We start from the raw sequence: 25808 nt of genomic DNA on the forward strand, positions 1-25808 counted from the left end.
ACCTGCGTGACATTCAGGGAGATGCAGTACAAGCTTCTCATGCATTGGTATCATACACTGGCTTTGCTGCACTCCCTGAATCCCACAATTCCTCTAGTATGCTGGAGATGTGTCTCTGCAATTGGTATGTGTTATCATATATATGATATGGACCGGCTTGCTGATATGAGATTTTGGAGAGGAGCTAAAAGGGTTGTCCAGACAAAAAAGGACAACATTTTTATTTTTTGAATCAGCCGGGGGCAGTGAAAAAAATGAAAAAAATGCATACCCACCTTTCCATGGTGCTCCAGTGCCTCCCAGCATGGTCTGGCCCTATCGGTCAAACAGCGTCTTCAACGGGAGGGATCTGAGATGTAACAACTGGCAAGCAGTTTCACTTTGAGAAGACACAGAAGCAGCAGGACCGGACTGGACTGAAAGGAAACCGGAGCATTGGGGACAGATGAGTGTGATTTTTATTATTTTTTTCACCTCCTCCTGGAATTATATAAAATATAAACAATTTACTTGAACAACATCTTTAAGGGAGTTACATATAGTCTGTTTATACAAGGAGTTCCTCTTGAGTCCCTGGTCTACTTGCTCACACTACCCCTCAAACAGTTGGGTAAGAAGGTGGTCAAAACCTAATTGTATTGCAATAGAAATCCACTCCCCCCCCCCCAATGCACACCGATTTTCTTGCTAAGGTTAAGGATGTCTAGAACCTGTAGAGCTTGACAGCCTCCCTGAAGAACACCATCCCAGCTTTTGACACTATCTGAGCCCTTTGGGACACTTACTGTATTTTGAATAGCCTTTGATGTTACTACAACTTTACATCCAACCTCCCCTTTGTCATCCCCATATGTCTGTCTGTTGTCTGATCAATTATTTGTAACTTTCCAATTGCTGGATGATTGGTTCACTTTTTTGGGGAAATACTCTCTGTAATTCTCTGTTCATGTTTGTTGTTCAATGAAAAACTTTCAATAAAAATTACAGTTATATAAAAAAAAAACATCATAGTCTGAGCTATTTCTTAAGCATTAATAAGTTCTAAAATCAATGGGCTGTCTATGTAATGTAGGATATGCCAGGTCCTGAAGACCGGGAGCTGAACATTGTAGCTAATGAAGATCCTAAATAAAGTAGAAAAGAACAAAATATATTTGAAACTAATGTAGTAGAAAAAAAAAAGGATAAAATTGGTAAAATAATAGAGGCATAGATCAGCAAAGTACTAATAAGAGGACTATGAATCCATAACTTCCAGATAGAGATGTTCAGATCAACAGTAGAAAATAAAAATGTAGATATATAGATATAATAAAAGGATGAAGTAGAAAGGATGCTGGAGGAGAACTTGATGTCTTCTGTCAAGCATAGCAAAAGAAATCTAATCGTATGGAGATGCAAGGGATAATGAATCAGAAAGTTTACAGAGGGATAATGATCCAAAGCATACTTGTAAGCTATGCAAAAACTGCACAATGAAAAAGGAGGAAGCCAAAGTACTGCCCTTGAGAAACAAAATTTCCAGTCATTCATTGCTGGACGTAATGTTTGAGTAAAACAATATCAAGTCCGAAATCAATAGAAAACTTCATTTTAATTAAGGTTTCTGATCAATGAAATGAAAACGTCCATCACAAACTGTCTTAAAAAGAGCTGTGTGAACATGGCCTAGAAGCTATTGTCGAGTAAAATTAAAATAAATAATTCCCCCTTTTACAATTAAGGCTACTGGCCAGATATCTTTACTCCAGCAAGTGAGTATGTGTATACAGGGCCCGTGTTAGGGGGGGGGGGGGGGGGGCTGGACAAATGCCAAGGGCTCCCTAATACTATAAACATCAATGCTAGAGCAGGGAGCTATAAAGTCCCTCCTCAGACATATATGACTATATACAGAGGGGCCACACGGTGGCTCAGTGGTTAGCAGTGCAGCCTTGCAGCGCTGGAGTCCTGGTGTTCAAATCCCACTAAGGGCAAAAAACTATCTGCAAGGGCCTTGTATGTTCTCTCTGTGTTTGCATGGATTTCCATCCCATATTCCAAAGACATACTGATAGGGAAAAAATGTAAATTGTGAGCTCTATGTGGGGCTCACAACCCAAATTTTAAAATAAATAAATAACTATATGTGGAAGAAAGGGCATGCTGATGTCACTGCATTGCGACCCCTGTGCCTCCCTACCCGGGAGGCCACTAGCAGGGAGAGGGCCACATTTTGTCTAAAGCAGGTCCTGTGTATAAAAATGAAAGATTACAGAAGTACATGTATGTAAACCAAAATAGGATTAATTGGAGATCTCCTGTAAGATCTCCTATCTCCTTAGCCTGGTGGCTAACATCTGAATTTCTTATCATTAAAGTGCTTTATAAGGCATGAGGACCACCACTACTACTGAGGGTCTTGTCTCACAGACAGGTGAGGTGTACTATTATTATTATTATTAGTATTATTAGTATTATTAATAATATGTTAATGACATAGACATTATTATCATTATATGACAAAAATTACAATATTTGAATTTATTTTTAATTTTGCAAGCAAATAATAGTCCCTTGACATTAAAAGCAAAATTTAATAAATTGTAAAAAATATTAATAATTATTATTATTATTATTATTATTATTATTATTATCAATTTTAATTATTTTTAATATTGTTGCTCACATTACTTATTGTAATAATAACACTGCATAATAACATACCTTTGTCCCTGTTACCATTAGCTAGTCTTTAGGTGTAACAATAGTAATGAAGATGCCAATAATAATAGTAACAATAATGATAGTAACAATGTAATCATTGGTAAATAGCAAACAAAATAATAATAGTAATCACAATAATTTCCTGCTAATTACCTAATTATGTACCTGTCTGCATCTATTAGCCACGTAAACATCTCACTTTGTTACCCTATGTTCTATATGATCTGTTCTATTCAGCCAGCGATAACTAAACTGTAAATATATAGCATTATGTATAGCAGTAAATTGCAGGTCAGGAGACTCGCAGTGTCCCAGGAGGAGCACAGGTGTACCCAGGGTTGCAGCTGGAGTGCAGCTGTGTGGCAGTCGGTGCCATCTCCATGTATCCTATATATTAGGATACTTCTTATTTAGTGCTTAAGATGGTGTTTTGTTCAATAGTTTCTACATTTTTTTTCTTAATTAATTATCCAAAGAATATATCTTAACAATAAAATGGGCAGAACAGCTCTGAAATGAAAGTAGGTGAATCCAGCCTGAAAATGGAAATAACTTTCACAAAACTGAGCATCCAAGTGTGCAGTGAGAATGTGAAGCGTAAAACAACTTCTTGGTCACTAGCCTCACACAGTCAATGGACACAGGGTTATGTTCTATATCGGATGAGCTCAGCCTGACCTGTACGGTTGAACAAGGAACTAATGTTTTTAAAGAGTTAATTAACTTCAGGCCACTGATCTTAGACTGCCACCCTACAGAGGAAGATGCCCTTTATCATATTCACACTGACTTGGACAGCTTCTTAGCATTAGAACTGGAATTAAGTGGGCATACAGATTGTTTTAGCCGATCTAAATAAGTAACTGGTGTATTAAAAGGGTTAAATGACTCTGGGCAAATTAGCTCACACAAATTAATTTAAGTTTACCCTGTCTTGAACTTACCTCAAATTTGGCAGACAGTAGGGTGAAACTATTATGACCGAAGTCACGATCGGGCATTTTACCATGATTACAATTAATGGCAGTTACTTTAAGCCACATCCCTTTAATAGTCTGAGAGCGGGTACACACCTGCACCCAGTCTCCACTTTAGCCAATCCAGCGGGTTTCCATGTTCTTCCCCGAGAAACTGGACAGGGGATGGAAACCTGGCAGTCAGTTTTCAAACCCATTCACTGGAATGAGTTTACAAAGTGACCGCCCGTGTGCATCTTTTGCCTCTCCGCAGCGAAACCAGTTTTGTTAATTGGACACAAATTTGGACATGCAGGACTTTGTGTCCGGTTAAAAGAAAACGGTTTCACCACGGAGAGTCAAAAGACGCACACAGGTGGTCACTTTGCAATCCCATTCAAGTGAACGGGTTTGAAAACTGACCGCCTGTCTGTTTCTCGGGGCAGAAGACGGAAACCCTCAAGATTGTCTATAGCAGAGATCAGGCGCAGGTGTCAATCCGCCCTTTCTAAGTGTTGTCCAAACCTCAGAAGATTTGTCTTACAAGGTGCGCACAGTGGTTTAATTCAGACCAAACACGGCCAAACTGAAACTGCTATTATATTCTGGGGTCTCTTCAGATCTCAGAGTATAATAAATGGAGACCCGGGGGAGGTGATCAAACCTAACAAACAGTGTTACTCACCTCGCCTGGGCTCCAGTGGGACTCCTTGCAATCTGTTGACACTTCTGATTGACGTCAGGGGCCGCGATCACAGTCACATGGCATTATAACACATACATGCAAGAGGTGCCGAAGACAGCAGGGAGTCACACCGGAGCAGTAACCCCAGAATATAATAATAGAAGTTTCAGTTTGAACAAAATATTGTAATAACTGAACCAAAATAACTGACCTGACCTGGTTAATGTCTAGTTTCAGTTATTTTTCAATTAATTGCTAGAAGACAGACTTTTGCACAGATTTTTTCTTTTTACTGATTTGAACAAATGGTATTTTTAAAGGGTTAAATGATCTACATTGATCTTACACTGCCAACAGACCGATAAAGTAGTCTTACCGAGTGGCACCATATATAAGACATCATATATAAGGATTATTTTACACCCCCCCCCATCTATTATGACAGAAGAACAAAAGAGGTTAATTAGCAATTATAGTAAAACTTTTAACCAGCAAGGAGTCTTCCTAGAATACATCTCTGAGATAGCATTAAACTATTAGGGTGAAAAGCTGGTTCTACCTCCAGATTCAAAGAACCGAAAATTCTACTTTCCTTATGACGCTTGGCAGCACAACATATGGGATTGAAAAGCAATAGGGAATTAAAGGGTGGGATTACCGAAGGAGTGCTTCAGCACCTGTCTGACAAAATCTGAGTTCCTCTAGGCAGTGTCTAGACTGTAAGGGTGGTTGCAGATGACCGTGTTACAACTGGCCAGCCATGATTTAAAAGCAGGGGTTGCACATGAGGAAACATGTATGTCCCCGTGTGCCGTCCGTGCATGGGCTGTGCTCATGCGTCCCCTTTCCTTAAATGAATAGAAGCCACGAAAGCAAGGGTTGCAAAATAGAACAGGAATGGGATATGTCATATGTGATGTGGCTCAGACTGTCATCCCACACATGGGATTGTGAAAATCACAGTCGTGTGTACGGGCCCAAAGAATAGAATGGGTCAGTGTGCTATACGTGAAATACACAGATAGCACACTGACCCACATCATGGTCGTCTGCAACCGGCCTAATGGTTAGCAAAAGTAGAATCATTTTCATGTATCAGCTATGTAGAAGCAGACAAAGTTTTTCTGTGACTATGAGGTTATTGTGGGACAGATAGAATGTAGAGATGAGCGAACACTAAAATGTTCGAGGTTCGAAATTCGATTCGAACAGCCGCTCACTGTTCGAGTGTTCGAATGGGTTTCGAACCCCATTATAGTCTATGGGGAACATAAACTCGTTAAGGGGGAAACCCAAATTCGTGTCTGGAGGGTCACCAAGTCCACTATGACACCCCAGGAAATGATACCAACACCCTGGAATGACACTGGGACAGCAGCGGAAGCATGTCTGGGGGCATAAAAGTCACTTTATTTCATGGAAATCCCTGTCAGTTTGCGATTTTCGCAAGCTAACTTTTCCCCATAGAAATGCATTGGCCAGTGCTGATTGGCCAGAGTACGGAATTCGGCCAATCAGCGCTGGCTCTGCTGGAGGAGGCGGAGTCTAAGATCGCTCCACACCAGTCTCCATTCAGGTCCGACCTTAGACTCCGCCTCCTCCGGCAGAGCCAGCGCTGATTGGCCGAAGGCTGGCCAATGCATTCCTATGCGAATGCAGACTTAGCAGTGCTGAGTCAGTTTTGCTCAACTACACATCTGATGCACACTCGGCACTGCTACATCAGATGTAGCAATCTGATGTAGCAGAGCCGAGGGTGCACTAGAACCCCTGTGCAAACTCAGTTCACGCTAATAGAATGCATTGGCCAGCGCTGATTGGCCAATGCATTCTATTAGCCCGATGAAGTAGAGCTGAATGTGTGTGCTAAGCACACACATTCAGCACTGCTTCATCAAGCCAATACAATGCATTAGCCAGTGCTGATTGGCCAGAGTACGGAATTCGGCCAATCAGCGCTGGCTCTGCTGGAGGAGGCGGAGTCTAAGATCGCTCCACACCAGTCTCCATTCAGGTCCGACCTTAGACTCCGCCTCCTCCGGCAGAGCCAGCGCTGATTGGCCGAAGGCTGGCCAATGCATTCCTATGCGAATGCAGACTTAGCAGTGCTGAGTCAGTTTTGCTCAACTACACATCTGATGCACACTCGGCACTGCTACATCAGATGTAGCAATCTGATGTAGCAGAGCCGAGGGTGCACTAGAACCCCTGTGCAAACTCAGTTCACGCTAATAGAATGCATTGGCCAGCGCTGATTGGCCAATGCATTCTATTAGCCCGATGAAGTAGAGCTGAATGTGTGTGCTAAGCACACACATTCAGCACTGCTTCATCAAGCCAATACAATGCATTAGCCAGTGCTGATTGGCCAGAGTACGGAATTCGGCCAATCAGCGCTGGCCAATGCATTCTATTAGCCCGATGAAGTAGAGCTGAATGTGTGTGCTAAGCACACACATTCAGCACTGCTTCATCAAGCCAATACAATGCATTAGCCAGTGCTGATTGGCCAGAGTACGGAATTCGGCCAATCAGCGCTGGCTCTGCCGGAGGAGGCGGAGTCTAAGGTCGGACCTGAATGGAGACTGGTGTGGAGCGATCTTAGACTCCGCCTCCTCCAGCAGAGCCAGCGCTGATTGGTCGAGTTCCGTACTCTGGCCAATCAGCGCTGGCCAATGCATTCTATTAGCCCGATGAAGTAGAGCTGAATGTGTGTGCTTAGCACACACATTCAGCTCTACTTCATCAGGCTAATAGAATACATTGGCCAATCAGCGCTGGCCAATGCATTCTATTAGCTTGATGAAGCAGAGTGTGCACAAGGGTTCAAGCGCACCCTCGGCTCTGATGTAGCAGAGCTGAGGGTGCACAAGGGTTCAAGTGCACCCTCGGCTCTCCTACATCAGAGCCGAGGGTGCGCTTGAACCCTTGTGCAGCCTCGGCTCTGCTACATCAGAGCCGAGGGTGCGCTTGAACCCTTGTGCACACTCTGCTTCATCAAGCTAATAGAATGCATTGGCCAGCACTGATTGGCCAGAGTACGGAATTCGGCCAATCAGCGCTGGCCAATGCATCCCTATGGGAAAAAGTTTATCTCACAAAAATCACAATTACACACCCGATAGAGCCCCAAAAAGTTATTTTTAATAACATTCCCCCCTAAATAAAGGTTATCCCTAGCTATCCCTGCCTGTACAGCTATCCCTGTCTCATAGTCACAAAGTTCACATTCTCATATGACCCGGATTTGAAATCCACTATTCGTCTAAAATGGAGGTCACCTGATTTCGGCAGCCAATGACTTTTTCCAATTTTTTTCAATGCCCCCAGTGTCGTAGTTCCTGTCCCACCTCCCCTGCGCTGTTATTGGTGCAAAAAAGGCGCCAGGGAAGGTGGGAGGGGAATCGAATTTTGGCGCACTTTACCACGTGGTGTTCGATTCGATTCGAACATGGCGAACACCCTGATATCCGATCGAACATGTGTTCGATAGAACACTGTTCGCTCATCTCTAATAGAATGGGCTCTGAGACTTATAGGAAAAGGTAGACCTTCTAGAGAAAACTAGTCAAGGATCATATTCTTTATCCATCAATCAAGGGTCAGCTGGCTTGCTCTTCAACTCTTGCATCGACTTCTTGGTGCTATATTTCCCCACCATTCCTGGCCTTCAATTATTGTGTTCTGGAGTCTCTTGTTTTGGACCAAACACGTTCAGTTTGGTTGACGTTGCAAGATTACTCACAAGATTTGCCTTTCACTACATATGATCGTCCCATAGAGTTGTGAGAAGAACTGTACAAAACACTGGAGCAAAATGTTGAGGGTTTGTAGCTCTAATTCTTTTTGTACTTTGGGACCTAATATAAAGCACGTGCGCCCACTATACAGAACAGGTATAAGGCCATAGCCAATGCAGGGTGTCCCTGATCCCCATCTGCAGGACAATATCCAGACTCAACAAAGGTTTGATTTCCCAAAGTTACCCAAGGAGTGTTGGGACTTCTACATAAAGACAGTGGGGAAGATTTATGAACAGTCTTACTATCGCCAGAGCCAACAGAGGATGCACCAGACTCAAAAATATTATTTACTTACTTAAATCATTAAAAAGTGTCCATCTACCCACATTGGTGCCATTTTTTATGCCCTGAACCTGTTTGATCCAGACTGAGCTCAACTTATTTGGATGCAGGGTGTCACCTTCTATATATGTGATGTGAGATCAGTCACGCATTTAGCTCTTTAAAACCCCATCCTTTCCATGCTTTCAGTGTGAAACCAGTGGCCCAAACTTAGTTAACCCTTTAAAAATATCTGTCTGCCCACTTTGATTCCAGTTCTAATGTCCAGCTACGGCCATGCTGAAATAATCTGACTTTGGCAGAGTCATCACTTTCTGAGTGTCATCAGTATGAGATCAGTGGCCCAAAGTCTTTTAACCCTCGAAAATATATCAATGGGTCCATCTGGGAGGTCTGCTTTTAAGCCCAAAACCTGTTCAAATATGTCTGACACTAACCAAATTTGTTATATGGCATTATTGTCTGTGTGTCAGATCAGAGACCCGAACTTATTTAACCCTTTAAAAACACCAGATATATATTCACATCAGTAACACGAGTTTGTCCATTTCCATGCCAATTTCTATGCCTGGCACCTGTTTGAGTGAGGCTGATCACAACTGAATTTTATAGACAGTTTTTGGGGTTTTTTTTGCCAGTTTAAGTGTAACATCCCAAAGTCATTTAACCCTTTAAAACACCTGTTACTTATTCATATCAGTAAAAAAGTGTCTGTTTGCCCAAATTTATGCCAGTTCTTATGCCTACAACCTGTTTGTGGCAGACTGAGCATAACTGATTTTGATGCAAGGCATCACCATTTGCATGTTGTCAGTCTAAGATCAGCAGCCCAAAAGCCATTTAACCGTTTAAAAATACCAGTTACTTATTCAAATCAGTAAAAAACAGTTCATCTGCCCACTTTAATACCAGTTCTTATACCCAGAACCTTATTAATCCAGGCTTAAAAGACTGAATTTGATGCAGAGCATCACCCTCTGTATGTTGGTAGTCTCTGATCAGTGGTGAAAAAGCCATTTAACCCTTTAAAGCACCTGCTACTTATTCATATCAGTAAAAAGTGTCTGCCTGATTTGATGCCAGTCCTTACGCCCACAACTTGTTCATGCCAGGCTGAGCGCAACTGATTTTGATGCAAGACATCACCCTCTGTATGTTGACAGTCTGAGATCAGTGCCCTAAAAGTCATTTAACCCTTTAAAAAGGCCAGTTATTTACTCAGATCTGTAAAAACTGTCCATCTGCCCACTCTGATGCCAGTCCTTATGCCCATAACGTGATTAATCCAGGATGAAGTCAACTGTACTTGATGCAGGGCATCAGCCTCTGTATGTTGGCAGCGAGAGGACATTGGTCAGATGTCATTTAACCCTATAAAGACACAAGCTGCTTATTTGAATCAGTAAAAAGAGTCCATCTGCCCACGTTAATGCCAGTATGAGATCTGTTATCTAAAATCTTTTAAACCTTTAAATTACATTTTGGGTTTCTATATTATTATTATTATTATTATTATTATTATTATTATTATTATTATTATTATTATTATTATTATTATTATTACCAGTATGTTATCTAAAATAATTTAACCATTTAAAAGACACTTTTTGGTTCCTATATTATTATTATTATTATTATTATTATTATTATTATTATTATTATTATTATTATTATTATTATTAATAATAATAATAATAATAATAATAATGATGATGATGGTGATGGTGATTATTATTATGCTTACTTATATAGCGCCATCATATTCCGCAGTGCTTTACATACATTGACGGTCCCTGTCCCATATAGGGCTCACAATCTACATTTTTTATGCCGCTTTTCGTACAATTTTCAGTTTCAGGCTGTTTTCATCCTCAAGCAGGGTTAATATATATTATTAATATAAAAAAAATAAGAAAAAGACTAAATTACATCTCGCATAAATAAGTAGCTTTGAATAAGACAGCTACTTCAGCCCTGAATAAAGAAGTGGATGCCTAAGACGCCAGCATGTGTGTGCGCTGTGGTCAGCAGTAGTCGCTAGGACCCTGCAGATGTCTGGAGTAGATGGCAGGCAGCAGCAGCAGTGAAGGGCTGCACTGAGCATGCGGGGACTGAGGCTTCTAGCTTGCTGCTCGGTTAGTTACTGATATAAACAGCTGGAGGTAGTGGAGCACACACAATGCATGCAGGCACAGAGCACTGACTGACTACTGACTGGATCTCACCCTGTGTATGGGCACGACAGGCTGGCATGCCACAGGGAGCTGGATTTATCCTCTCATTCTGCGTAGCCTATTGGAGTGTTACTTTTTCCTCCTCCTATATGTCACAGGTAAGTTTTGTCTGGTTCCATTCCTGCGTCTTGTACATCTGTGGACAGGGGCAGACTCCACTCTGTGAACTTGCCTTGAATGCATTGACTGTTGCACTTGAGATCTCATTCTCCAGTCTTGTAGCACAACATGTCACTTATCCTGGACTGCAAGGGTTGTCTCCTGGTTCCAGAATTTGTCATGATCATGTACCTATACCACAGCAGTAGATGGCATCTTCATTCATCTCACATTGCAACAATATTGCTTTATGTATCTATATTGTCTATAGTATCCAGATGTCTCTGAATCATCTTATGGATGGAGTATTATACAAGAATATTAGAATATGTCTTCTACTGTATGAGGAATCCGTCCCACACGAGACCACTAAATCAGTAACTTACTGTCATGTCTTTGAGATACTTGTATGTAGGCGCCACCTTAAATAGTTATAGACATGTGTCCCAAACCACATCAAAAAGTCTCAAACTGCATTATAGGATGGGAGAGAATCCTAAAAACTCAACTCCAATTCTTCCCTCCACTTTTTATACCCAGGCAGAATGGGATTGGAAAATCTGATCTGGTGCTATTGTATTGAGCATCAATATGTTGTTCTGTATATCGAGCCAATATTGAAGTTTTGGATCTGTCCCTGTCAATAAGGGTATATTCACATATTCAGGTTTTGTACAGGTGTGGTTTTGGAAGCAAAACCAGGAGAGGAGTTAAAAAAAGAGGAGAAGTAATGCCAACCCTTGATGGTTTGTCTACTTTATGATCCACATCTTATTTTAGCTTTAAAGACTTGATTAAAACCTGATAAAAAAAAACCTGAATGTGTGAATATGCCCTAAAGATGGTTTACTTCTGTGTTTTTCCTGTTGAATCATCTAATGACACATTTTAAGTGTTAAGTAACTCCTCTCCGTCACAGAGTATGCAGATTGCGCCCGCTCAGTGCCTCCTTATACTTACCACTGCCATGTTTTGCCCTCATTACCTCCCCATAGTCTTTCCCAGGTTTCCAATGTGTGACTGTTGATTATGCTAAAGGCTATATACAGTACATGGCTGACACTATATAAATAGCATGCCAATGGTAATTGCAGATCATGAGCGCACCAGGAATAAAACTACAGCTTGGGAAAAGAAATGGCTTAAATGCAGTTATTTTTATGCTTCGTGGGGGACCATTTGCCTTTTTTTTCTTTTATCACTTGCATGGTGGGAACTCTGTTTCTTTAAGATGCTCAGGCTGCAATAATGCATGTGAATGGGCATTTAACCCATTATGTGCGAACTAGAGATGCCAACCCTCTGCAAGTCCTTCAGTACTAAGATTGATCCCAACGAGAAGTGGTTTTATGCATCATTTTATGCATTGTAGCACATTACAGAGTACCCAAAGTTTTCTGTATTTGACTGAGGTTTAGTCAATGACAAATAATCAAGACAATGTAATATATCATCTATACCCAAGTAGACTTCTGTGCTACACATGCATAGGAAAATCCATAACTTACGAAATTGCTTAAGAAAACATTGACTAGCAGAGAGGGCATCCATTAAGTCATTGTTCTAAATCATATTTAATCCCTCCATTACGTGTAGATTTTGATTTAGTGTTTCTGGGCAAGACTGTAAATTAACCTTCTTAAACAGTATATGTAAAAAATGATCCGGCAATGTGAATTATAGCACAAAAAAATATATTACCAATATATAATGAGCTCAAAGTGCCAGTCTGAAATTGCCTTACGGAAAGTTCTAAAATGAGAAATGATAATAATATGCATTAATTTGCTTCTTGCCCTGAGAAAACAGAATATTATGGTGCGACAGTGACAAAGAACATGACTAGTATTCTGGGAAACTGCTCTTTTTTCCTGAATAAACTTATTCTTTTGACATTATGTAATGATTGTTTATTACTCTGGGGCTTCTGATCCTCAAACAAGTTTGTTTTACCTGATATTGACTATGTATAAGTTTCTCCAAATAAATAAATATATATATATATATATATATATATATATATATATATATATATATATATATTACGTATTTATATGAAACTTGATAGAGATAAACTACATTAGCTTATCTAAGTCGTTGCAAAATTAACAAAGTCAAAAAGAGTTAAATCACAAATTCAGCTCTGCTAACTCTGTCCTTATGTAACCTGAACTTTAAGGCTGCGGAAACTGGGTTATAAACAAACACGGTATAGCTAAGCAAGTACTTCATCTAAGTCCTTGTGTTCCTACATCTATTGTATGACTTCCCCTTTAAATGAAAGCTGATGTGTCACCGCTCCTGACATGTCTGTAATACTTGTATTCTTTACAGAATAACAATTCTAGAATATATTTTCTTAGATCTCTGTGTTGTGTTTTTCTTCTTTTCTTCTCCCTAGACAGTTATTACTAAATGGACAACTGGGTGTTACCCATTGGGGGATACCATTGCATAGTCTGACACTGTCCAATCAGGGCAGATAGCGCTAGTCTTTGTAGGGACACACCACTTTGACTTAGAAAAAAGATAATACTTATTTGTCAAGATTTTGATACATTTCTAGGAACAGCACAACATAAAGTTACAGTATAAAAAAGATGTCACTAAATTATTTCATATAAGTATGGGGCCACACGGTGGCTCAGGAGTTTGTATGTTCTCCCTGTGTTTGCATGGATTTCCATCCCATATTCCAAAAAAGACATACTGATAGGAAAAAATGTACATTGTGAGCTCCATGTGGGGCTCACAATCTACATTTATATATATATATATATATATATATATATATATATATATATATATATCATATAAGTATTCAGTAAAACAGAAATATCAGGTGAGGCGACCGGTGCCCTTTAAGGCTCCTATAATTCACCTGGGTAGAACTCTACTGTCTTCTTACAACATATCTAGTGTCAGGATCTATAAAGCTTCCTGGATTCCTCGGATCCTCTTCATCCCAGCCTAGCTTTTCATTGCTTTGTTTTGTTCTAAGCTTCTTTACCAGCTTTTACATAGTAGGCTTATTGTCTGGAAAGATCAATCAGAGTCTCAGTGTAACACCCTCAGTCCAATGGTAGATGGCAGCCCATGAGCTACTGAAAGCATTGATACAGGCGGTCGTTTAGTGGAGTCACTTTACATTACTCTGAGTTACATTAATAGAATTGTATTTGTTACATTGTTTAGAACAAGGTTTACATTCCGCATCCGATTTCCTTATTTTCTTACTTAATTGATTTTTCTGCTATGCTTTCAGGCCGGTGTTCACACATCGCATGAGAATTCTTTTCTCGGTATGTGAATGAATATTCTAGCTAAAGGCTTATAGAGGAGGTGTCACTTTTGTCTTGTTTGTGCATATTTCAGTAGCTGTGGAAGAGATTTATAAACTGTCTAAAAGAAAGACTCTTATTTTGTTCAACTATAGCTTTGATTTCTTATAGCGGTCTTGAAGATGTGTTTTTAAATGGGTTGCCCAGAATCACACATTATCATCTATCTATAGGGTGGGCAAGAATCAGACTTGTGCTGTACTCCATTCAGTCTCTATGGAACAAAAATAGACTAGTTCTGTACCTGGCTGGCTTAGCCAGAAATAAAATAAATGGTGACAGGTCCCCTTAAGGGGAGTCTGTCCCCGACAAAAGCAATATCTAGCCTGATACAGTCATTATAGGGGACACTATACTGACCACCACCATACCTTTTGATATAGTTACATAGTTGATGAGGTTGGATAAAGACATTAGTCCATCAAGTCCAACCTATAACCCTACAATCCCTACAGTGTTGAGGCAAAAAAACCCATGAGGCTCATGTCAATTGTCCTATTTCAGGGGAAAAAATTCCTTCCCGACTCCAAATCTGGCAGTCAGTATAAAACCCTCCTTAAAATCAGGAGTCCATAACCTGTTATACTTTTCTCTTCAAGAAAAGCATCCAAGCCCTCTTTGAACTTGTTCAGTGAATCCGCCATCACCACTTCCTGGGGCAGAGAGTTCCAGAGCCTTGCTGTTCTTACTGTGAAGAATCCCCTTCTATGTTTCTGGTGAAACCTTCTCTCCTCCAGACGTAGAGGATGTCCTCTTGTCACTGCCATTGGCCTAGGAGTAAAAAGATCCTTAGAAAGTTCTTTGTATTGTCCCTTCATGTATTTGTACATTGTTATTAGATCTCCCCGTAGACGTCTTTTCTCTAAACTGAATAACCCCAAGTTTGTTAATCTATCGTTGTACTCCAGTCCACCCATTCCCCTAATCATTTTGGTTGCCCGTCTTTGCACCTTTTCAAGTTCACTTATGACTTTCTTGTATATCGGGGCCCAAAATTGCGCACAATATTCTAAGTGTGGCTGTAACAGTGATTTGTATAGAGGCATAACTATGTCCTTGTCATGAGAATCTAGACCTCATTTGATGCATCCCATAATTTTATTTGCCTTGGCAGCAGCTGCCTGGCACTGGTCACTAAAGGTAAGCTTGCTGTCCACCAAAATCCCTAAGTCTTTTTCATTGACAGTCTTACCCAGTAATTTACTATTAAGCACATAATCATACATTTTATTACATCGACCAAAGTGCATTACCTTACATTTGCCCACATTAAACTTCATTTGCCATGTCTCCGCCCATGCTTCCAGTTTCCTTAGATGCCCTTGTAATATCCTACTATCCTCCTCATTATTAATTACCCTACAAAGTTTAGTATCATCTGCAAATATGGACACCCTGCTTTGTAAACCCTCTACCAGGTCATTAATAAAGATATTAAACAAGAGAGGACCTAATACTGACCCTTGCGGCACCCCACTGGTGACTGTGGCCCAGTCTGAATATTTACCATTAACAAGTACCCTCTGTTTCCTATCAGTGAGCCAGTTGCTAACCCAAATGCATATGTTTTCCCCCAGTCACAACATTCTCATTTTGCATACCAACTGATATAGATGCACCATTTCCTTTAAAAAAAAAAGCTATTTTAGAAATATGCAAATGAATAGTAGTACAGTAGGGTGCATCAGTCTCAGATTTTCAACCCTACATACATAGTTATTGGAGACACTTGAGCCTTAGGCCGGTTGCAGACATGGGCCATGCTTCTGTGGTCCCTTTCATTAAATGAATAGGAGCCACGGAAGCACGGGCCACAAAATAGGACAGGAATACGATTTGTTCTATATTTTGCGGCCTGGACTGTCGGCCAGCACATAGTACCGTGAAATTTATGGTTATGTGTTTGGGCCCATAGAAAAGAATGGATCAGTGTGCCATCCATGGAATACACAGATAACACACTGACCATGTCCATGGTCATCTGAAAGAGTCCTTATTTGAATATTTCTAAAAATAGCTTTTTTCAAGGAAATGCTGCATCTAATGGACTATCTTAAGATATGATGGTGTTCAACATATTATATACCCTATAATGCACTGCGGCTGGTTTGATATTGAGTTTCCTAGTGACAGGCTGTCTTTAAAAGTAACCTATCAGCGATGGTTCAAGGTCTTTGGAGATCTATGGGAAACCATGTAGGTACAATGAAGAGTAATACTACATGTATTTTAGCTACATAATACCACTATACTTTGCTAAACTTTAGTACCATGTGCTGACCCTATGATATGTTTCTGGGAAAACACCCAGAAACAGGATCACAAAGTTCTCATCGGTCAGACCCCAACTTATTAGGTATTTATTCTGTTTTCTATGATAAAGGATAAATACTTTTTGTAAAAAGTCATAACCCCTTTAACAGTCCTCCAGAATGCCAATTGGATGGTTGACAGTACTGTTCCCTTAAAAGGGAGTCTGGATGTCTATAATGGATGCCTGTACTCTAGATGTACTGCTTTAATACTAGCAGTAGAAATCCAGAGTCAGGGTCACTCTTTCTGGCCCCGGCCCACTTGAGAAGATGAGATGCAATTACCCACAAATTTTGGGATCCACTGGGACCACAAGGAGACTTTCTTTACAGGATAATAATCTGCATATACCATCCAGTATACCATGCATAATGAATAGATTGTTCACAAACTCATAGACTTTGTTACAGGGTATAGTCTATTAGTCTATAATATTGCCTAAACTGCAACAGTTATAGAGTATGGAAATAGTTGATACATTTTATTACATATCTACTCAGAGTAAATATTCTGTTGTCATGGAGACAGATTCTTACTCTTTTCTTCAACATTAGTGGATTGTACCAAAAGAAGTGTTTGGTTCACACTTGAGAATTGATGAAGAAAATCACTGATATAGGCACATAATGGCGCTCTTAAAGATGTGCACTACTACCTATATAGCAGAGCTGTATCTGATATTTATGGCGCACCTCACACAAATGTTTTGGTTTATTTAAAAGAAAAACATTTTATGCACTAATACTGAGCATTTGTCATGTGTTCTTAGAGGATAGTGTTTCATGTATTAAGCATGATCTCCCATGGTCCTAATAGAGTAGCTGACCTGCATAGAACACATACACAGTTGTGTACAGATTGGACGGCCTAAAGATAGCCGGGTGCACTAAAATTGCTACAACTCTAATAGAAGAAAAAGGAACACGCACACATTTATACATGTTAGGAACACACAAAATGTTTTAGTTATAAGCAGTTCCATAACTAAAGTCTTGTGGGCCCTGGGGGAAACCTTTGTCCGTGGCTCCCTACCCCCTTCCTAGAGCGAATTCTTGATAGTGGTGGTTATGTGTGCTGAAGCTATATCTTAGATACTTGAAAGGGGTACATCTTTAGTACCCACAACTGCAGTCATCAAGAATACGTCATGGAAACCATACTGGGACAGTATTACATGCTCCTCTGTGGCACCCACACAGTATTATTTGCTCCACTGTACCCCCCACACATTATTACGTACTCTGCAGTGGCCACTGTACAGTATTATATGCTCCCCATAGTGGCCCCCACATAATATTATATGTTCACAGTGTCCCCCGCACAGTATTATATGCTCCCCACAGTGGCCTCCACATAGTATTATATGTTCACAGTGTCCCCCGCACAGTATTATATGCTCCCCACAGTGGCCTCCACATAGTATTATGTGCTCAGAGTGGCCCCCCCACAGTATTATGTGCTCCCAAGAGCCCCCCACCTAGAGCTGATGCTATTATATTCTGGGGTCTCCTCAGACCGGATAGTATAAAAGGTAGATGCTCAGGAGAAGAGATTAAAAATAAGAAACACTTCATACTCATCTGTCCGGGGAATCCTCACTCCATCCTGCTGTCTGCGGCATCCTCTTCTGCCTTAAGACTGAAGTCTTGCGCTGAAGCGGTGAAATTATTACTCTGGCGCGCCTCATGTGACCGCTGGCATGACCTCAGTTACTAGCAGGAAGAGCCCCGGAGCAGATGCTAAGCTAAGGACAGGTGAGTATAAGAATTTTTTTATTTTTATACACCTCCCTTGGGCCGGGCCCCTTTCCATTAACAATATATATAGCAGATGGTAAAACACTGACCACTATCATCGGGTTGGACCCGGCTCAGTATGAGTCAGTTGACCCATCTCTAGTGCTGAGGCACATCGTGCATAGAAGTCTCCAACACTCTGTTGACATTACTACAGAATGTCAAACCTCTTCTGTACAACAGAAGCTTCATGGTATTGGTTTCCATGGCCAAGCAGCTGTATGCAATACTTATATTATCAAGCACAATGGCAGGTATCAAATACAATGGTGTAGAGCACAGTGTTGCCACTGGATTCTGGAGTAGTAGAAATGTGATCTGTGGGATGATGCTTCACACTTTTATGTCCGGCAGTTTGATGGATGAATCTAGGTTTGGTGAATGCCAAGAGATTACCTGTTTGACTGTATTAGGTCAACTGGGAAGTGTGGTAGAGGACAGATAATGTTTTGGGTTTGCTTTTCAGGGGTTGGCCTAGGCCCCTTAGTTTCATTAAAGGGAAATCATAATGTTTCAGCACACAGACATTTTGGACAACTGTAAACTTTCAACTTTGTGGGAACAGTTTGGGAAGGCCTTTTTCCATTAAAGCTTGACTGTTCCCCACTGCACAAAGCAAGGTCCATAAAGTCATGGAGTAATGTGCGGATACCCCAATACTTTTTTCTATACATTGTAAGCCTGTTGGACTAAAGCATAATATAATAATTATAATTGATATACTAGATCGTAAAAAGCAAAGTATAGGGAAAGTGAAATCTGTAGCAGTCCCCATACTAAGTAAACATGCAGAGAAAATAAACATGTGCTCATAATTTACTTTTCTATAGATCAATCACAAGGCTAGATCAATGGAAGGACTCTCCATCATCCCTGGCTTTGAATAAGATGTATTCATACATTGTTTTTCCAGCGTCTGGCATTTCATTAGCTGTTATTTGTAAACACTTATTGTTCTTAGTTGCTATTTTGTATCTTCTTCACTCAATTGTTCTTCAGTATTGGCAATTGTTCTTGCGGATTACAAAATTTTGTCAGTGTGGAAACATCACTAATAAATCATGTGTTTCTGCCTCTTCCCTGGTAAACAAATATATATTTTTACAATATAACAAAGGCAATGAAATGTGAGAATAGAGCTGTTTTTCAAACGTTTTAGCCAGGGTCATAGCAGAGATTCTTCAACCAGGGCAAAGGATGAGTTTTATGCTATACCCTTGTAGCTGTATCCCTTGACTTAAAGGTGTGTTGCAAATCTGCTCTACTAACTCCAGCACAGTTAGAACTTTCTCTCTATAACCCCCACTGTTTCAGAGTTTTGATGTCTGATGTACTATTTAAGCCCTGTAATGTCAGAAGGGCGGTGTCAGGCAGGGTGTGTGATTCAGAGCTCCAATCAGAGTCAGCCAGTGTCAGAGCTCAGAGTCACGCCCCATGTCGGGACATGCGTGACACCACCTTCCTGACAGTACAGAGACTAAATAGCATATCAGATACCAAAACTAACAGCATTGATTGCTCAGGAATGGTGGGATCTAGAGATAAAATTTCAACTATGCTGGAATCGATGGAGCAGCAACTAGTAAATGATATAAAGAACTGAAATTGTTGGAGGTGGTAACAAGTTTTTAAGCTCTGCATATTCATCTCTCTTTGAGTCCCCAGTGTTCCAGACCTTTGACCTGTACATGAGCGATACAGCCAAAAGTAATGAAGGGGTTTTGCACACTACCATTATCAATGTCCATTGCACTCATCCATCATAATATTAGAGCAACAGACATTAACAGTAGTATAGTGACGGATGCAGATTGAACCCTCATCATCAGTTTCCATTCCCATTGACTTTAATGAAAAACATGACACAAGCTTTCTTTTATCATGTTTATACATTTTTGTAATGGAATTAAAAGTCCTTCATGCATGTCTTGCTCTTCTATTATAAAAGTAAAAAAAAAACAAAAAACAAAAAAACAACGTATGTCATATTTTATTATATGAGTGAATGCTGACAGAAACCAGATGGATTGAGTCACTCTACTATTGTTAATATCCATTACTCTCATTCTATGATGGATGACAGCAATGAACATTAATAACGGTAGTCTAAACCTACCCTAACACCAGAGAGCCAAATGGAGGGTATGTGCTAGATCCCCAGCTGAAAACAGAGGTAAGTATGTAAAGTTACTAAAAAAAAAGGACTTGGAACACCGCTTCAGGCTGGGGTCCCATGTGGCGTAAACATCGCAATTTGCCCACAGCAGAAATGCCACGGAAGAAATTGCATCAGGGCAACGTGGTAGCCCAGCGGTTAGCACTGTAGCTTTGCAACACTGGAGTCCTGAGATTGAATCCCGCCAGGCACAACGGCAAGGAGTTTGTATGTTCTCCCCGTGTTTGTGTGAAATGCCTCCTATTCTACAAAGACATACTGATAGGAAAAAAAAATGTCCGTTGCGGTTCCTATATGGGGCTCACAATCTACAGAAAAAAACCCAAAAAGCATCGTTTTACAGTCAGAGCAAAGTGTATGAGGTTATAGTAAATCCCATGCTTACTTTGCGGTAAAAACAGTGCTGTGGACCCACCGATTTCCAAAACCGTGGCACTTTTTTGCTGCAGGATGCCACGTAGGGCCTTAGCCTTAAAAAGGTTGCCTTGTTGATGATACTGGACACCAACCACCAGGGGCATCTGCCCAACCAGCCAAATATACTCAGAGTCCACTTTAACTGATACCATCATCATAGAATCAGCTTTTCTGTGAGATTGTATAGAAGTGTTTCATTATGGCACATGTGACTGCGGTTGAGGATAAAATACCCATGTATACAAGGATGTAGTCACGTGTGAAGTAATATATAATGGATGCAAAGATATGGAATTCTGCTTTTAAATGCCATTAACTTATAGGACTTTGTGGAATCATTTCATAAGAGCAGGTTCAAGGTTTGAGGCGCCAAGAAAGTATGAAGTATAATGTATGCCAATTACGACAACTCCCTAGTGAAAGCAGTCATGACAACATAATATATATATTTCAGTACAAAATATATATTTATGTACAAGATGCAAAACACGGCAATATGAGATGCAAAAAAGCCGGCTAGATAATGGAAAGTAACTCCTCTGCTTCAGACTCTTGAATCTTCTTCTTCTTCTTCCCTACTTTTTCATGCTGTTTGAATACACAGATGTGGTTATGGCTGGCACATCTACCAAAGGACAAACCAATTGTAATTGATTTGCCTTTCAGAATGCCCAAACAAATTACACAAATTAAATTAAGACCTTCATAGAGAAACAATTGCTTACAAAATCTACTTTGAGCTGAAATTGAGTTATTTCGCAGAGATTTCACATCTTAAGTCTAGGCACGTCTTTGTTTAACCAGTTCTTTGTCCACATCTACAAAAAAATTCCCAAGTAGACGTGGCGACATATGAGGTGCCGTCATTAAAAGTGAGGAGGTTGGAGGGTGAGACTATTTTAGCCTGTTCCTCCAGGATTCATTGCAGTGATTTAAGCCATGTTATCTTGGATCTCTATGGTAAAAGTCATTATGGCTTCAACTGCTGTCTTGCTGTTGCAAAGAAAGATAAAGTTGTTTAGTGGAGAACTTGATGGAGGTTGCAAGAGATTTATGTTGACTGTTATTTAAATTATTCACCACCAAAAAATGTATTTGCTCCGTTACAGCTCCAATAACATGATGTCGGCTTGTCAGGCTACGTAGCTGTCCAGACTGCATAGTTTGTTATGGTTTATGTTAATCTTTGTGATTTCGCTACAGACAGCATTATAATGCTAAAATACAAAGAGGATGTTGTATCATGTCAGCTTGTGAAATTGGATAGTATTCTGCAAAGCTTGACTCAGGCCATGTTCATACTGCCGTCCTTTCTGTTGTTCGGATCTGTCCAAGTATCGGAAAAATTGACAACATGAATTCTTTAAAAAGGATACACATGGAAGACTTTGGTATCCACCATAATTGACTTCAATTTTTAAAAGAAAAAAAAGAAAAAAAAAAAAGACAGAAGAAAAAATAGAGGATGGGTTCCTTTATACCATTTTTTTTTTTTTTGCAGTCTGCAATTTTTCTCCCCGAAAATAATAAAGAAAAAAAAAAAACACTTTCTAGAAGGGACACATCTGACAAAAACATGGTGAATGTAGCCTCAGACCTAATACCCTCTTACCATGGTGAATTTTTAAAGGGAGTCTACCACTTCCCCCAAGCACATTATAATGATAAATAACATACACCATTTTTGTAGTCAAGACCAACTTTGAAAGGTTAGGCAAATGGAGCACTGGGGACAGGCCTTCAGCTCTCTGGAGTACTGCTTTTGCCACTTAGACTCCTTTTCTGCATGTGCAATCCCATACAGTGAATTTTGATCCTTCCGCTGATATAACATCACCTATCCTACTTCAGTAGCAAGAGCAGTGCTCCCAGGGATGAAGGCCCACCACCAGTGCACCAACTGTCTCATTTACATAAGATTTTAAGGGTAAGTTCACACAGGGTTTTTTGGATCTGAACCTGAGGCAGAGGCCGGAGGCCCGAATCCAAAAGCCGGGTAGCCATGACTGAAAGCCGATGCACTGCACCGACATCCAGCCACGCACTCTGTTCCGGATTAGGCCCAATGAATGGGCCTAGTCTGCAGGAGGGAGCGTCTTCAGGCCGAATCGCGAGGTGAGATGGCCTGAAGAATGAGCACTTCCCTTCTTTTTCCGGGAGTCGGCACAAGCCGGCTCACGGAAAAAGCTCCTGAGCGGCTCCCATTGATTTCAACAGGAGCTGTATTTTTGGTCAGGATTTTGAGGCAAATATGGCCTCAAAATCCTGACCAAAAAACTCTGTGTGAACTTACCATATAATTACTTTTACACAAATCTACAAAGTGACATACATAACTACAATATGTTTATCACTTTAATGTGCTCTATAATGCAGTGTTATCAGTTAAAAATGCTTGGGGATATGGTAGGTTCCATTTAAAGGGACCCTATCATCATATTTACTATACCCCAAACACTGCTATAATAGCACATGCTATCTATAAAGGGTCATGTGGGTGGGTGGAAGCTGTCATGTCTAAGTCATGTAGCGTTCACTTGATTGACAGTAAACTGCAACTGTGACTAATATAATGGAAGTAATATCAAGCTATAATTTAGATTACAATCTCCTCCCTTTCCCTGTGAGGTGGTGTTAATATATGGCAAATATGAAGTCAGAGTGCTAATACCATATGCTGAGGGAAGGTCAGTATAACGATTATGTTTGTTCACCTATCTTAGGCCTCCACTTATTATACTCTAGGGTCTGTAGAGAACTTATTTGACCCTAAACAAATCTTGGGACTGAACCACCCAAAACAAAATGAACCTTCAGAGGTTTGCCCATCTCTAGATGTAGGTGACGCACTGTTGGATCATAAAAGCTGAAGGCCCACTAAGGTCAAGAGTAACTGAAAAAATATTAAAATAAATGCCTAAAACTGATCCACTTATCTCTTAATAAGTCATACAAAGTCCAGTCATATTAATTAGAGATGAGCGAACAGTGTTCTATCGAACACATGTTCGATCGGATATCAGGGTGTTCGCCATGTTCGAATCGAATCGAACACCACGTGGTAAAGTGCGCCAAAATTCGATTCCCCTCCCACCTTCCCTGGCGCCTTTTTTGCACCAATAACAGCGCAGGGGAGGTGGGACAGGAACTACGACACCGGGGGCATTGAAAAAAATTGGAAAAAGTAATTGGCTGCCGAAAACAGGTGACCTCCATTTTAGACGAATAGTGGATTTCAAATCCGGGTCATATGAGAATGTGAACTTTGTGACTATGAGACAGGGATAGCTGTACAGGCAGGGATAGCTAGGGATAACCTTTATTTAGGGGGGAATGTTATTAAAAATAACTTTTTGGGGCTCTATCGGGTGTGTAATTGTGATTTTTGTGAGATAAACTTTTTCCCATAGGGATGCATTGGCCAGCGCTGATTGGCCGAATTCCGTACTCTGGCCAATCAGTGCTGGCCAATGCATTCTATTAGCTTGATGAAGCAGAGTGTGCACAAGGGTTCAAGCGCACCCTCGGCTCTGATGTAGCAGAGCCGAGGCTGCACAAGGGTTCAAGCGCACCCTCGGCTCTGATGTAGGAGAGCCGAGGGTGCACTTGAACCCTTGTGCACCCTCAGCTCTGCTACATCAGAGCCGAGGGTGCGCTTGAACCCTTGTGCACACTCTGCTTCATCAAGCTAATAGAATGCACTGGCCAGCGCTGATTGGCCAATGTATTCTATTAGCCTGATGAAGTAGAGCTGAATGTGTGTGCTAAGCACACACATTCAGCTCTACTTCATCGGGCTAATAGAATGCATTGGCCAGCGCTGATTGGCCAGAGTACGGAACTCGACCAATCAGCGCTGGCTCTGCTGGAGGAGGCGGAGTCTAAGATCGCTCCACACCAGTCTCCATTCAGGTCCGACCTTAGACTCCGCCTCCTCCGGCAGAGCCAGCGCTGATTGGCCGAAGGCTGGCCAATGCATTCCTATGCGAATGCAGAGACTTAGCAGTGCTGAGTCAGTTTTGCTCAACTACACATCTGATGCACACTCGGCACTGCTACATCAGATGTAGCAATCTGATGTAGCAGAGCCGAGGGTGCACTAGAACCCCTGTGCAAACTCAGTTCACGCTAATAGAATGCATTGGCCAGCGCTGATTGGCCAATGCATTCTATTAGCCCGATGAAGTAGAGCTGAATGTGTGTGCTAAGCACACACATTCAGCACTGCTTCATCACGCCAATACAATGCATTAGCCAGTGCTGATTGGCCAGAGTACGGAATTCGGCCAATCAGCGCTGGCTCTGCTGGAGGAGGCGGAGTCTAAGATCGCTCCACACCAGTCTCCATTCAGGTCCGACCTTAGACTCCGCCTCCTCCAGCAGAGCCAGCGCTGATTGGCCGAATTCCGTACTCTGGCCAATCAGCACTGGCTAATGCATTGTATTGGCGTGATGAAGCAGTGCTGAATGTGTGTGCTTAGCACACACATTCAGCTCTACTTCATCGGGCTAATAGAATGCATTGGCCAGCGCTGATTGGCCAGAGTACGGAATTCGGCCAATCAGCGCTGGCTCTGCTGGAGGAGGCGGAGTCTAAGATCGCTCCACACCAGTCTCCATTCAGGTCCGACCTTAGACTCCGCCTCCTCCAGCAGAGCCAGCGCTGATTGGCCGAATTCCGTACTCTGGCCAATCAGCACTGGCTAATGCATTGTATTGGCGTGATGAAGCAGTGCTGAATGTGTGTGCTTAGCACACACATTCAGCTCTACTTCATCGGGCTAATAGAATGCATTGGCCAGCGCTGATTGGCCGAATTCCGTACTCTGGCCAATCAGCACTGGCTAATGCATTGTATTGGCGTGATGAAGCAGTGCTGAATGTGTGTGCTTAGCACACACATTCAGCTCTACTTCATCGGGCTAATAGAATGCATTGGCCAATCAGCGCTGGCCAATGCATTCTATTAGCGTGAACTGAGTTTGCACAGGGGTTCTAGT

The 25808-nt window shown here is 41.1% G+C and overlaps 1 protein-coding gene across 2 annotated transcripts in view; it reads left to right on the forward strand.

Annotated features, from left to right (window-relative positions):
- The first annotated feature begins 10508 nt into the window (after nucleotides 1-10508).
- The window catches only part of WSCD1 (WSC domain containing 1), a 169809-nt gene continuing 154509 nt past the window's right edge, over nucleotides 10509-25808 (forward strand). For both annotated transcript variants that reach the window (XM_075263845.1, XM_075263846.1), the window contains exon 1: nucleotides 10509-10764. The gene's annotated coding sequence lies outside the window, so the exon portion shown is untranslated. The remainder of the gene's footprint in view (nucleotides 10765-25808) is intronic.

This window comes from Leptodactylus fuscus, chromosome 2 (genome assembly GCF_031893055.1).
Source record: "Leptodactylus fuscus isolate aLepFus1 chromosome 2, aLepFus1.hap2, whole genome shotgun sequence".
Lineage (NCBI taxonomy): Eukaryota > Metazoa > Chordata > Amphibia > Anura > Leptodactylidae > Leptodactylus > Leptodactylus fuscus.